The sequence below is a fragment of the Babylonia areolata genome, chromosome 4 (assembly GCF_041734735.1).
Source record: "Babylonia areolata isolate BAREFJ2019XMU chromosome 4, ASM4173473v1, whole genome shotgun sequence".
Lineage (NCBI taxonomy): Eukaryota > Metazoa > Mollusca > Gastropoda > Neogastropoda > Buccinidae > Babylonia > Babylonia areolata.
The window spans coordinates 43,103,658-43,117,428 of NC_134879.1; positions in this window are offsets into that span (position 1 = coordinate 43,103,658).

The window sequence follows — 13,771 nt, forward strand, 5'->3', positions numbered from 1 at the left end:
TTCACTCACTGCATGCCAGTGGTGACATTCGGCACGTGCAACACGTTCCGCCTGTGTGTCAGGTACACTGAGACGCCTGCCATTGGTGTTCGGATTAGTACTTTCTTTCTTTTCCCATGCCAGTGAAGTATTTGGTTACGGATGCTAAGTATGTTGTTATCTTTTCTGCCACAGCCAACCCGCAACTCTACCCTCTCTGGAAGTGCCCCTTCCACAAATGTTCTGTAGTTATTGGCTGTGATTTTGTTGACCTGAATATTTCCTTTGGGGTTCTGTTGTTGCTGTTATTGTACACACCATTTAGTTTTCATTTCTTCACCAGTATCCACAGCGCTTTTTTTTTAACAGCGCCTTCGTTTTAGACTGCCTGTGAAGGAGAAAAGTTTAAATTGTGGTGGAGTTTTCAAGGAGGAAGGTGGCAGAATGGTTAAGGTGCTCGTCTGCCTGTGTTGGGAACGTGAGGCTCGCCTCGCCCTTTCTCCTCAGTCTGGCTGGGAAACTGGACTGAGCACCTGGTCTGTTAGACAGTGGACGAAAAGCTGATGTCAATTGTTCGGTTCCCTTCCCACCACAGGTCTCTGGTCACCTATGTAATGTGTGGATCTGATTATGGAACAGCAAAACAAAAGAGAGAAAAAATTCAGGTGAATGATAGCTGTTGGAACTATGGCATTTGTTTCACTGTAACACATCGAAGCTAGGACAGAAACATGAAGTAAGACAATCACTAAAGTGAGAAGAGAGAGGAGAGTATAATCATGTCCTATATACAATAGGAAAAAAAAACATCTTGAGGAGTCGTCATACGACACTTCAGTTTTCTACGTATTTGCGACTGAATGTCTCTCGAACAGATAGAGAGGGGCGAGATAAAGAATAATATCGAGAGATGATTAACGCGTACATGCATTCCAGGCAACGACAGGCTTTGGTCATGTACAGGAGACAAACAAAAAGAAACTGATGGGGTGGAAAAATATGAAGAAACGGTGGCACAAGACAGGAAAGGTGGGGGTGTATGCTCCAGAGATTTCATCACTCTCTTTATCCAGATGAAAAACCCATGGAGCGCATGGCAGAATCTCAATGTTGATGCTACTTCCAGAAGCTTTGTTCCCACACCACAGCTTGGTGACTGACCTTTAACTCTTTCCATACGAACGGCGAAAGAGACGACGTTAACAGCGTTTCACCCCAATTACCATCATCAAAATATTGCAAGCGGAAGGCTCTTATACTGAAGACGTGAATGTTGACAAAGAATACCACAATTCTGACGACGGAAGCTAAAGGTTGGGTCATTCAGACATCCACTGGACATCCGAGGGGTCTGTGTGGAGGAGAAGAGAGGACTGTCCGTACTGAGAGAGTTAAAGCTTCCCTCACCTCCCACAGTCCCTTTTTCTTCCCTTTCTTTTTTGATTTTCAAATCATGCCACTTTAGTGTATACTGCTGCTGCTGCTGCTGCTGCTATTACTACCACCGGTAAGAATGATTTTGATATTAATACAATAATAATACATACAATTAGTATCATTATCTTTATTGTCCATTCACCATACAATTAGTGTCATTATCTTTATTGTCCATTCACCATACAATTAGTATCATTATCGTTATTGTTCCGTCACCCTCACCCCTACACTCCCTATTTTTTCAGGCATTTTCCTTCATTCTCTCTTTTCTTCTTCTTTTTTTTTTTTTTTTTTTTTTTAAATCACGGCACTTTAGTGTATGCTTCTTGTTCTACTACTACTACTGCTAACGATTTTGATATTAATACAATAGTAATACATATGATCATTATCGTTATTATTTTTATTGTCCCTTCACCCTCACCCCCACACTTCCCCCTTTGCCAGGCATTTGTGTGTGTGTGTGTGTGTGTGTGTGTGTGTGTGCCGTGGAAGCTGCGATATGTAGCCCAGGAATGAGTGTGTGGAGGAGGCGGGGTGGGGTTGCAGGGTAATTTGGGAGATGGTGTGTGTGTGTGTGTGTGTGTGTGTGTGTGTGTGTGTGTGTGTGTGTGTGTGTGTGTGTGTGTGTGTGTGTGTGTGTGTGTCGGGGCTCCTGTACGTTTATGTGTATTTGTTTGCGATTTATATCTGTGAAACTGCATGTTTGTTGCATGTTTGTTATGCGTGTGTGTGTGTGTGTGTGTGTGTGTGTGTGTGCGCGCGCGCGTGTGTGCGTGTGTGTGTGTGTGTGTGTGAATGTGTGTATGTGTGAATGTGTGTCTGCATGTTTTACGTTTATTTGCTTATTTATCATCATTATTGTCTTTTTATTTATTTTTATTTATTTCATTATCATTATTACTTTCATCATCATCATCATCATCATCATCATTATTATTATTATTATCACCTTTTTTTTCTCAAGGCCTGACTAAGCGCGTTATTATTATTATTGTTATTATTATCATTATTATTGTTATTATTGTTATTGTTATTGTAATTATTATTATTATCACCTTTTTTTTCTCAAGGCCTGACTAAGCGCGTTGGGTTACGCTGCTGGTCAGGCATAATTAAGCTTGGCAGATGTGATGTAGCGTATAGGGATTTGTCCGAACGCAGTGACGCCTCCTTGAGCTACTGATACTCAGGCATTTTCCTTCTCTTCGTTTTTTTATTGTTTTTTTTTTATATATATATATATATATATATTTAAAAATTTGTATAAGCCCGTGTGTCTGTGTGTGTCTATCTCTGTCTGTATGTATGTATCTTGCTGTTCTGCTCCTGCTGCTACAACTACTATTGATAATAGTTATATTAAGATTTTAAAAAAATGCAATAATAAACATAAGCATTATCATTATTTTCATTGTATCTTCCATTAAAACAATAATGTTCAAGGCACATCAGATGACTGTGATGCAATAAAACGAAAAGTTACATTAAATCATCACCATAAGTGGACTATGATTTATTACCAACCGGTCCCCCAGCCCCACCACCACCCCCATGCGCACAACGCACACAGGAAGGGGGTGGGGGGAGATGTAGAAGCGGTTGTTTTGTTTTTTGTTTTTATATACTTATTTTGCCCATGCAGGACAACTGAACGTGAGCAAGGAATTTCAAACCCTGATGTGTTAATTGTACATTTGACGATGGTAACATGTACAAAAAAATTTTTAAAAATAAAGAAAAGAACAGGAACTTCTGATTAGCACTTGATAGCAGAGTATGAATGTCTGTATCAGTGTATGTGTGTGTTAAATGAAACCTGATTGAATGGCACGGGAAACAAATGACGAGCGCCCAAATGGCCGCTGTCAGTCGGCTCTACCCAGGAAGGCGGCCTGTTGTGACAAATGACTCAGTGTATGGAGGAGGAATTTTTTGTTTAATGTCCCGTCACACATATCGGTGATTGAAGACATTTTGTTAAAGTATTTATGAATACATCTGAGTATTATCGGTTAGAAGGGGTGGGAGATGTGGATGAATGGAGGGTTGGGGGAAACTAGGCAAATGAGGGTATTCAGGTTAAAAAAAAAAGGGGGGGTTGGGGGAAAAAGAAGAAGAAAAAAAAAGGAAAGGTTAACACACAAAGAACAAAGTAAATACTGATTTCGGCTTCGTGTTAATCGTGGCGTGTAATACTCTGGTAGAAGAGCACCTCTCCTAAAGAGGCTGCCGGTACAATGGCTGAAGTACAGCCACGAACACAGGTCGACGCGCAAATGGACCTTGTAGCACTCTCCTACCGAATCCACCGCACAAAAACTCCGATTTCACGTCACCAAAACACGGATGAATGGGGAAACGAATCTCATGATATTAAAAAGAAAACAATAACAGTTAAAATATATTATTTTATGGCAGAGCTGTTTGTTCCTGCTGCTTGACGTTATCCATGGGCAGGTCACTCAGTGTATGTAAAGCGCTTAGAGCTTGGTCTCTGACCGAGGATAGGCGCTATATATATAAGTACTCATATTGTCAACATCACCATCAGAGATTTCGCCTTTTCTTGACTTGACCTCTTTCTGAAAGAAATGTCTATATGAGCGATTAAAGATGCACAAAAATACTGACAGAGATACACACAGCAATTAACAGGGAAAAAATGCGTATTACTTGTTGTGTATATATGTCTAGACATTGACAAACAGACAGAAAGGGAGAGAGAGAGAGGCGAACAAGATCTCTTTGTCTCTGTCTGCTTCTCTCTCTCGCCCTCTCTTTCTCATGCTCTCACATCTTTGTAAGTACCCCGTGTATATAGCAATTGTAGCATTAGCGGCATCAACAGCAGCAGCAGCAGCAGTATAGTTGTAGTAGTAGCAGTAGTTCAGCAATCGTTTAATGATATTGGCAATGTTGGCCAAGATTTGGAAATAATGAAAGTTTCGCAAAGCTATCCCTTTTTGCGCTGATTGTGTTGCATGTTCCAGTTGTCATGTTTGCTCCTATTTTTTTCTTTTTCTTTCTTTCTTGTGTGTGTGTGTGTGTGTGTGAAACCATTTAATTCTGTTTCAATATATGTGTCCCCAAAAGACTGGATTGGAAGTAAAACTGGAGTGGTGTGACATCAGTCAACCTTGTCTGATCAAAGGACACGCTTCCGATCTCTGCCGGTTGAGAAACTGTGTCAGGTGCCAGCACGTAAAACACGTTACGACTGTCGTCAGCCACAGGCGCCTGCTCCCTGGCATTTCATTACTGGATAATTTTCTGTTCTTCTTTCTGTGTTGTCATCGTTGTTAGACTGAGATGCATTTCCCATGTCCACTGACTTTCTGTCGACTACCTAAGCAGCTGCTGTACGGAGAACTATGTCAGGGCAAGCGCTCAGTGGGAGGGCAGAAGAAACTCTACAAAGACTGCCTCAAAGCGTCCTTCTAAGACCTGAGCGTCGACATCAACACGTGGGAGACGCTTGCTCTGGACCGTCCAGCTTGGTGCAGCAAAATCACCACAGGAGCCCGTGCAGCTGAAGCCACTGAGGAGCATCACTGAGGTGCAACAAAAGCATGCTGTGCACAAGGCCCGAGCAGCATCCATTGCCAAGACAGCACCCACTCACTTGTGTCCCACATGTGGGCGAGCCTTCAGGGCCGCGACTGGCCTCACCAGTCACCTCCGGACCCACAGCCACCGATCTCCAATCTGATTTTTTAAACCATGGTCGTCATCGAATCCGAAGGATGAACAACACTTTTCTGTCACCTTAGCCGTACTCTGCTGCATCCAAATATCATCATGTGATCTCTTCTTGGTTATGGTTTTCAAGGATTGATCTTTGCGTTGGATATGTGCGAACTAAGTTCAGGCATCTGCTCTTATTTTTATTTTACATGCAGCAGATGTAGTGCAGCCTATATTACGGATCAGTCCGCACATTTTGACACCTCACTGAAACTAAGAACTGAAAACTGAATAATGTTATCTTCGGTTGTTGTTGGTTTTTTTGTGTTTTTGTTTATAATCATTAACTGGATATATTTCTACTGCACCCCAGTTTTATTTTGCTACACTGGTGTTTCACGATATCAATTTCGAGGGCCTGTGGTGTTGGACTGCCTGTGAAGGAGAAAAGTTTAAATTGTGGTGGAGTTTTCAAGGAGGAAGGTGGCAGAATGGTTAAGGTGCTCGTCTGCCTGTGTTGGGAACGTGAGGCTCGCCTCGCCCTTTCTCCTCAGTCTGGCTGAGAAACCGGACTGAGCGCCTGGTCTGTCAGACAGTGGACGAAAAACTGATGTCATTGTTCGGTTCCCTTCCCCCCACTGTCCCCCCACAGGTGTGTCCTCACCTGGGTCATGTGTGGATCAGATTATGGAAAAACTGAGAAAAAAGAAGAAAAAAAAGAAGAGAAGAAAAGATAGCTGTTGAACGTACGAAATACTGCTGGATGAATCAAGTACAACGTAACTACACAGAGAAGAATTTACCCCAAGTTGTTCTACAATTGTTGTTTGTTACTGATGCACTGCTGCACAATAAACAAAAAAAAAAAACCCTGGAAAACTGACTTTAATCAACTAACTTTGAGTCTTGAAAAGAGAGTTTGGTTGACGCTGGAGAAGATAATAGGCCATACTTGTTGTCGTGACTTCATCAATCTGCCGGTGGCAGGAAAACATGAAGCACATTGTTTCCGTACACTCTGTCTGTGTGAATGTTAACCATTCTTATCAGAGAGAGTAAAAAAAGCGCTTTCTTGTAATTGGTTCCTGGCATAACATAGGTGACGGACCTGTGAATAGCTCCCTTAAATTTTGTTGTTGTTGAATTGTGAACTCTGGGACAATCAGTCTTTGTGTGTCTGTCTCTGTCTGTCTGTATCTCTTCAATTAATGTCTTCGTGTCTGGCTCTTCTCCTTTCCAATCATTGCCGCCTTAGTCTGTAGTTTATTACATTTTATGCTTAGTTATTTGTTTATTCATTTCATTTGATTTTTTAATACAAAGCTCTCAAGTGCGTTGGCTATATATATATATATATATATATATATATATATATGTATATGTATATATATATACATATATATATATGTACATATATATAGATATATATATACATACAGAGGTGTGTGTGTGTGTGTGTGTGTGTGTGTGTGTGTGTGTGTAGCATATGAAAAGTACAAAGATATGATGTAGTGATTTTAGGTCACCGCACGCTTTGACGCGGTCTTGAAACTGAAACTAAAACTCAGTTGAACTGATCCACAGCCCAGTGTGTCTGTCTTTTTAGATGAGGGAACAAACCGATTCTCCCAGCACACCGCATCCACAGCTGATATCGCACGAGCGAACGAAGCAGCCTTGAGTTTGCTTATCGCTATTTCCGGCTCCACAGTAAATTGCGCGTACTTGCGAACATTCTTTAACCTAAGCAAACTTAGTGCTGCACAGATCATCTCGTGCAACCCGGTCCAGTGGCTTAACAGGCACACTCCTTGAATTGAATATATCCGCACAGATGGTGATTTCATATTATATCGCTTGATATGGCGATTGTTAATAAAAGATAGATTTCCACAGGGTTAATGCCTCTATTACCTTCATTTATTTTTTTATGTTCTGTTTAAGGTCTCTGGTTTGTATGCAACGTTTCAAGTGAATGATTTTTAAGAAAGAATTATAACTTTCTTATGGAAACGCATTTCAAAATTTTCTTGCGCTCTAATGAACAGTTTCAATCGTCTAATCAGGATCAGGATCAGGATTTGGGGCGTTGTTATACAACTTAGCCATTTTTGGCTTTTTATGCCCCTTCAGATTTACTCCTTTATATTGTTGGTCAGGTCGTTGACCAGCTCAGTCATTTTATCCATCAAAATCGTATTTCGTTTTTGTCAATAACTCATGGTTATCTATGAGGTTCTTAAAAGTATTTATACTAGGTGCACGTTTGATATTGTGTGTTAATTTGTTCCAATAATTTGTTACTCTGTCACTCCCCTCCTCTTTTCCTTTGCCCTGAGGGCCACATGTTGAAAAACGTATGAGCACGCACAAGACTATTCTACTTCATTCATGAAAAATCTCTCTCTCGTTTCATATTTTAGGGTTTGTTTTTAATTTACTTGATTTATTCTTTGTTAGGATCCTAGTATGTGCAAGACGCACACCCTGAATGTATACCGGTCCGTGACGTTGCATTAAAATTTTTTAGTATGGTTTTATGCAGCAATACAACTTGATTTTTCCCTCCCTCCCTCCCTCTCTCTCTCTCTCTCTCCCCACGCACCGTCCCCTCCCCTATCTGTCGATCTATCCATCCGTTTCTGTCCACCTGCTTCTCTGTATCCACGCAGAAAATAAAACACCTTTGCTTTTGATGCAGATTCCAGCCATACTGTCTTGCGTGTGAATGACTGGTGCGAAAGCGCTTTGATTTGTCTCTGCACAAGATTCAGCGCTATATAAATACCATTATTATCATTATTATTATTATTATTAACTACAGCGCCTGACCAGACTGCCGAGCGTCCTCCAACCGTTTTTTGCAGGCTGGTTCCAGCCCCGATACTGCGCGCCTTCATGCACACAGGGTATGTAGTACCCTCTTCTTCCACTGCTTCTGTCCCTTTCACCATCTGTTAAATTTATGCCTCTGTTGACTTCATTTCTTTCGCACTCTTCAGTCTCTCTCTCTCTCTCTCTCTGTGAGGCTGTTATTTTGTATTTGTATTTCTTTTTACCACAACAGATTGCTCTGTGTGAAATTCGGGCTGCTCTCCCCAGGGAGAGCGCCTCGCTACACTACAGCGCCCCCCATTTTTTTTTTTTTTTTTTTCGTATTTTTCCTGCGTGCATTTTGGTTTGTTTTTCCTATCGAAGTGGATTTTTCTACAGAATTTTGCCAGGAACAACCCTTTTGTTGCCGTGGGTTCTTTTACGTGCGCTAAGTGCATGCTGCACACGGGTCCTCGGTTTATCGTCTCATCCGAATGACTAGCGTCCAGACCACCACTCAAGGTCTAGTGGAGGGGGAGAAAATTATCGGCGGCCGAGCCGTGATTCGAACCAGCGCGCTCAGATTCTCTCGCTTCCTAGGCGGACGCGTTACCTCTAGGCCATCACTCCACTTATGGCATTCATAATTGCAGACTGTTGCTTTTACCCAATAAGTGGACAGGTGGTTGTAGTGGGAAAAAAAAGAAGATATAGTTCCATATCGTAATGCTTGATATTTTTCCAGACTGTTATTGTCACGGTTCGTTGGTAGTCGCTTGTGCGTGTCATCTCCCTCCCCTCTCCCTCCCGCTGTCTCCCCGACCCTCTTTCTCCACATTTCTTGCGTGTTCACTGTTCAGTTCTGCACTGTAAATCTCAGTGTGCACGTGCATTTCCTGCAGTGCGTGCGCGGCGTGTCCCATTTCTAGATTGTTCTGAACTTTTGAGATGGGTTTAAAAAAAACCGCACTGGGAAAGGAAAAACCTTTCTCGACAAGCTGGGTTGACTCTTTCCAACTGGGCAATGTTTAGTCATTGTGACTTTCTTTCTTTTTGCGTTCGACAGCTACGCAGTCAGGGTCGAAGTCCGAGGGATGCCACAAACTCGGACGTCCGGTGAAGATCGGCTGCCGTCCCCCAGAGCTTGGTGTTGAGGTCAGCACCCCCAGGCCAGGATTGTGACAGTACCTGCCATATGTACACAAGAATGTGCACTTTAAGCTGGTCTTGCAACACTTGCACCTTTCTCTGCACACCACTGTGCAGGAACAGTGAATCAGTTCTCATCGAGTTTCTGGAGCTTTTGCAGAATGGACCACAAAAGTCTTCCCCTCTCCTTTTCGCAATCCCCACCGTTCTACCTCCAGATGTAACCACTCTCTCGGATAAACTGCTCTTTGTGTGCCGTTCAAGAGCTGCTGATGTGGGTGGAGTATTTTCCATAGTTTTCTTTCCTTCTTGTGTTCCGGAGCGCGTGGCCCAATGTGTGTGAGTATATGTGTGTGAGTGTGTGTGTGTGTGTGCGCGCGCGCATGCGTTCGTGCGCACACTCATCATGTTTTTCACACTTACAGCGAAAACATGTGCGCACGCGAACTGCACACTTTACCATCGATCACATACACAAACATATACACACAAACGTTCATAAACCATACACGTACACACACACACACACACACACACACACACACACACACACACACATATATATAGATATATATATATATATATACCATGGCGCACATACGCACACGTAGGCCTACACACATGCGAACATGCACAAAACACACAAACGTGCATACATATGTACATACGCGCACGCACATACACACACACACGCGCGCGCGCGCGCGCGCACGCTTTGATCTAGATCTAAGCCGATGTTCCCAAGATTCATGCATCAGCTTATGGTCGTGAAATATTTGAACATTCACAGTCGCCGTCGGCTCTCTTGTGGCTGTCTAGTCTGTATTGCATGACGTCATATATCTGTGTGTGTGTGTGTGTGTGTGTGGATAGATAGATAGATATACTTTTTATCTTAATTTCATTTCTTCATATATTTCATTTTACAACATTATTTTACTTTGGACATGACTGGAAAGGGGGTAGTTTGGGTATTCAGTGCATTCTTATAATCTTAGTTGCGGTTTTAATTTCATTCGTCGATTTTTCAGTTACTGGTGCTGTGGCTTAACCCTTTCACCGCCAAGCTCGCAGTTATGCACAGGTGTGGTAGAAGACTCATGTCACTGAAAGGTGACCATTCATTAGTCTGTTATACATGAACCTACTGCTCTTAGTGTTCGGTGGTAAATTATTGTCTATACATCGCAGGGGGAATCCCCAGTTGTTCTTAGCCACTGTCTTTTCTGTGTTTATAGCACAAAGGAATTTTGTACTCTAAATTGACTGGCGGTGAAAGGGTTAAACAGTTACCTGGGTGTTTTCCTTTTTGCATTACTGCTGTGTGCATGGTAGTCAAGGAGGGGTGTTCGGGTTATTTATTTATTTAATATATTTCACTTGTGTTTTACAGTGCTGTATTCTTTCTTACCAGGTTTTCTCTTACCTGATGATTAATTACATAATATGTACATTGTAATCAAGGGAGGATGTAAGGGTTATTCATTTTTCTTGTGTCATTGAATATTATATTTTTCTTACCTAATTGTTTATCTTTACCTGATGATTTAATCGCATATTAATTCAGGATGTGCGGGTCATTCATTTGCTTTTATTTGACTTGTGTCTTGGAATGTTATATTTTCCCCTCACATTTCTTACCTTTTCTTACCTGAATAATTTTCTTTCACCTGGCGGATTTGTACGTTCGTGGTGGTCAGGGAATGGTATACTGGATGTTCGTCTGTTTACACTTCGCACATTTATCTCTTGATGAGTTCTGATATTGATGAGCCTGGCTGGCTAGCTAGTTTTGTGTTGACGCGATTGAGCATTTGTACCGTCCTGATATGGCCCTGTGCGGTTGGCTAGACTGTAAACAAAAAGTACAAAAGTACAAGTTCTTCTCTGTTACACGACCAACATCGACTTGCCGATGACTCTTGTCGTGGTTCATGTATGCTGGGTGTTTTCGTGTCTCCATAACCCACCGAACACTGACATGGGTTACAGGATCTTTAACGTGCGTATTTGATCTTCTGCGTGCGTATACACACGAAGGAGGTTCAGGCACTAGCAGGTCTGCACATTTATGTTGACCTGGGAGATCGGAAAAATCTCCACCCTTTACCCACCAGGCGCCGTTACCGTGATTCGAACCCGGGACCCTCAGATTGAAAGGCCAGCGCTTAAACCACTCAGCTATTGTCCGTCAGTCCATCTATAAATCTTATCGATAACCTGTTGTGTCTTTTTAAAACTGATTCTGTTCATTCTTTCTTTATCCGTTCTAATTTATTTTAATTCACTCCATTTATTCATTTTATTTTCATTTTCGTTAACAGCATATGTGGTAGGGGTCAGTCCGCACGTTTTGCTACCTCCTTGAAACTGAAACATTGTATTGTACTGATCTTTTTGTCACAAAAGATTTATCCACGAGAAATTCGGACTGCTCTCCACAGGCAGAGCGCATCACCACTATGTATCACCAGCCGTTCCTTCTGCCTGCTTGTGTGTTTGTTTTTCCTGTCAATGTTGCAAGTGACAACCCTCTTGTTGCCGTGGGTTCTTTGACGTGCGCCAAGGGGATGCTACACGCGGGACATCGGTTTATCGTCTCATCTGAATGCCGACTAGCGTCCAGACCACCACTTCAGGTCTGGAGGGAGAGAAGATACTGGAGAGTGGGATTCGAACCCATGCGCTGTGTTCTTTTCTTTCATAGGTGGACACGTTACCGCTAAGCCACCAATCCACCTGTTTCAGGTCCAATGGTGGTCCAACGGAAAGAATGTTTCAGCTCGAACGGTGACCGTTTCATACGGAAACGCTCCTTGTCATACCAAGATGAAAGACTGACATAATAAGGTGAGGACCTCTTAAAAGAACAAAAACAAACCCATTTCCCCTCCGTGGGGATGCCGGGGGTCTTTCAGTACAAATAGCATCCCCACCTTCTGGAAATGATGTGCCAGAAATTTTCTTTTCGGTTGCTCTCTCTATTTCTGCCTTTTTTTTTTCTTCCTTCACAGCTGTCTGCTTTTTCTGCCTTCCCAGTCCATTCCCCTTTTTTCGAGCGGGCCTTGACACTTTTTTTCTCCTCCTCTTCTTTTCCGCAGTCTATGATGTACTGTCTGTGCTGTTTTGCTCTGGCGATTAGAGTGAGATGTAGACACTGGGATGGGCACTAGCTGCCCATTCTGCAGTGTTATTTTGTTATTTGCTTATATGGCCTTTTAACGGTTAAAAAAAAAAAATTATGTGTGGTGTTTTTTGTTTTGTTGTTTGGGTGTTTGTTATTTTTTTGGCGGATGCACCCCAAGTAGTTCCTGCCAGCTTCTTCATAAGGACAAGTTGCACCTTTGCTCTAGCATCTGCCTTCTCTGCTTGCTTCTTTCACGTCAGACACCTGACGAAAGTTACACAAAGGTATGTGGGATTATCCTCAGAAAGTAGAATTTGTCTACTGATGCGCAGCGTGGCCTACTGTTATTTTGTTGATAGGCTGAATATAGTGTTTAGGTGGTATTTTTCCTTCACAAACCACTTCTGTCCAGGTTTCAGCGCCTGCTGCGATCTGTAGTTGGCTGTTGTGATGTGTTCCTCCGAGCACCAAAGGGCCAGATCGTCAGCATGTATGTCTCCCTGGACTGTGCATGGCAGATATCTGACAATGTAGTTAATGAAGATCAGGAACAAGGTAGGGCTCGAAACGCCTCCTTGGGGCACTCCTTGATTGATTTGTATTCCCTCCCCCATCAAACATACGCATGTGTGCACGCACACAAATATAGACCGAAGGGCAGGCAGACAGAGATGGAAACTGGCAGGCAGGGAGACAGAGAAACAGAGTGCCAAAGACACAAAAACAATGTTGGGAGAGGGGTTAACACACGAGACGCGCTGCAAAACTCAGACGTAAATATATTCTTCATTAATTGTCACAGTCTCACAGCAACAGCAGCAGTTGTATTCTGATTTTTCTATAAACAATAGCACATGTGACCAATACATCGGACTCCCACACTGAATGATCAGTCACAAATCTCAGCAATCAATAATATCAATTCTTTTTACCTGATAATTATCTCCCCCAATGAAAGACGTGCATAATAGTATGCAGTAGACCACACACACACACACAAATAAATGGTTAAGTGAAAGCAAGTCGTGTCACACATGCGCACGCGCGCGCACACACACGCTGCGGTACAATTTATCACATGAATACACCGTTTTCCGTCTGGTCTGCATTGTGTAAAGTACAGTTGAAAAGGTAAGTAAACAATGATCACTACCACACAGCCACACATGGCATTGTGGTTAAGATGTCTGCCTGGGGAGAGGAAGCTCCCAAGTTCGATCCCCAGCTGAGTCAAACTAAAGACTTTAAAACTGGTATCCTAGCATAGGTCAGAGACACTTTGACGTAAATTGCAGATTTGGACTATTTAACATCTTATTAGTGTGTCGCAAGTACTACTGTACCTTGTACAATGAAGATGTCCTCTGGTCAGTGACAATGGCCCCTGGTCACTTTGACTTAATCAAATTTTGACTCTTTAATAGCTTATTTCTGTCACCAGAAAATTTCTGCACCTTGTATAATGTAGATTACCACTGGTTAGTGTCATTGACCAGTGGTCACTGTGATGTATATTGCAGCTTTGGACTATTAAACATCTTATTAGTGTCTCCTGTGTATTACTGTACCTTGTACGAT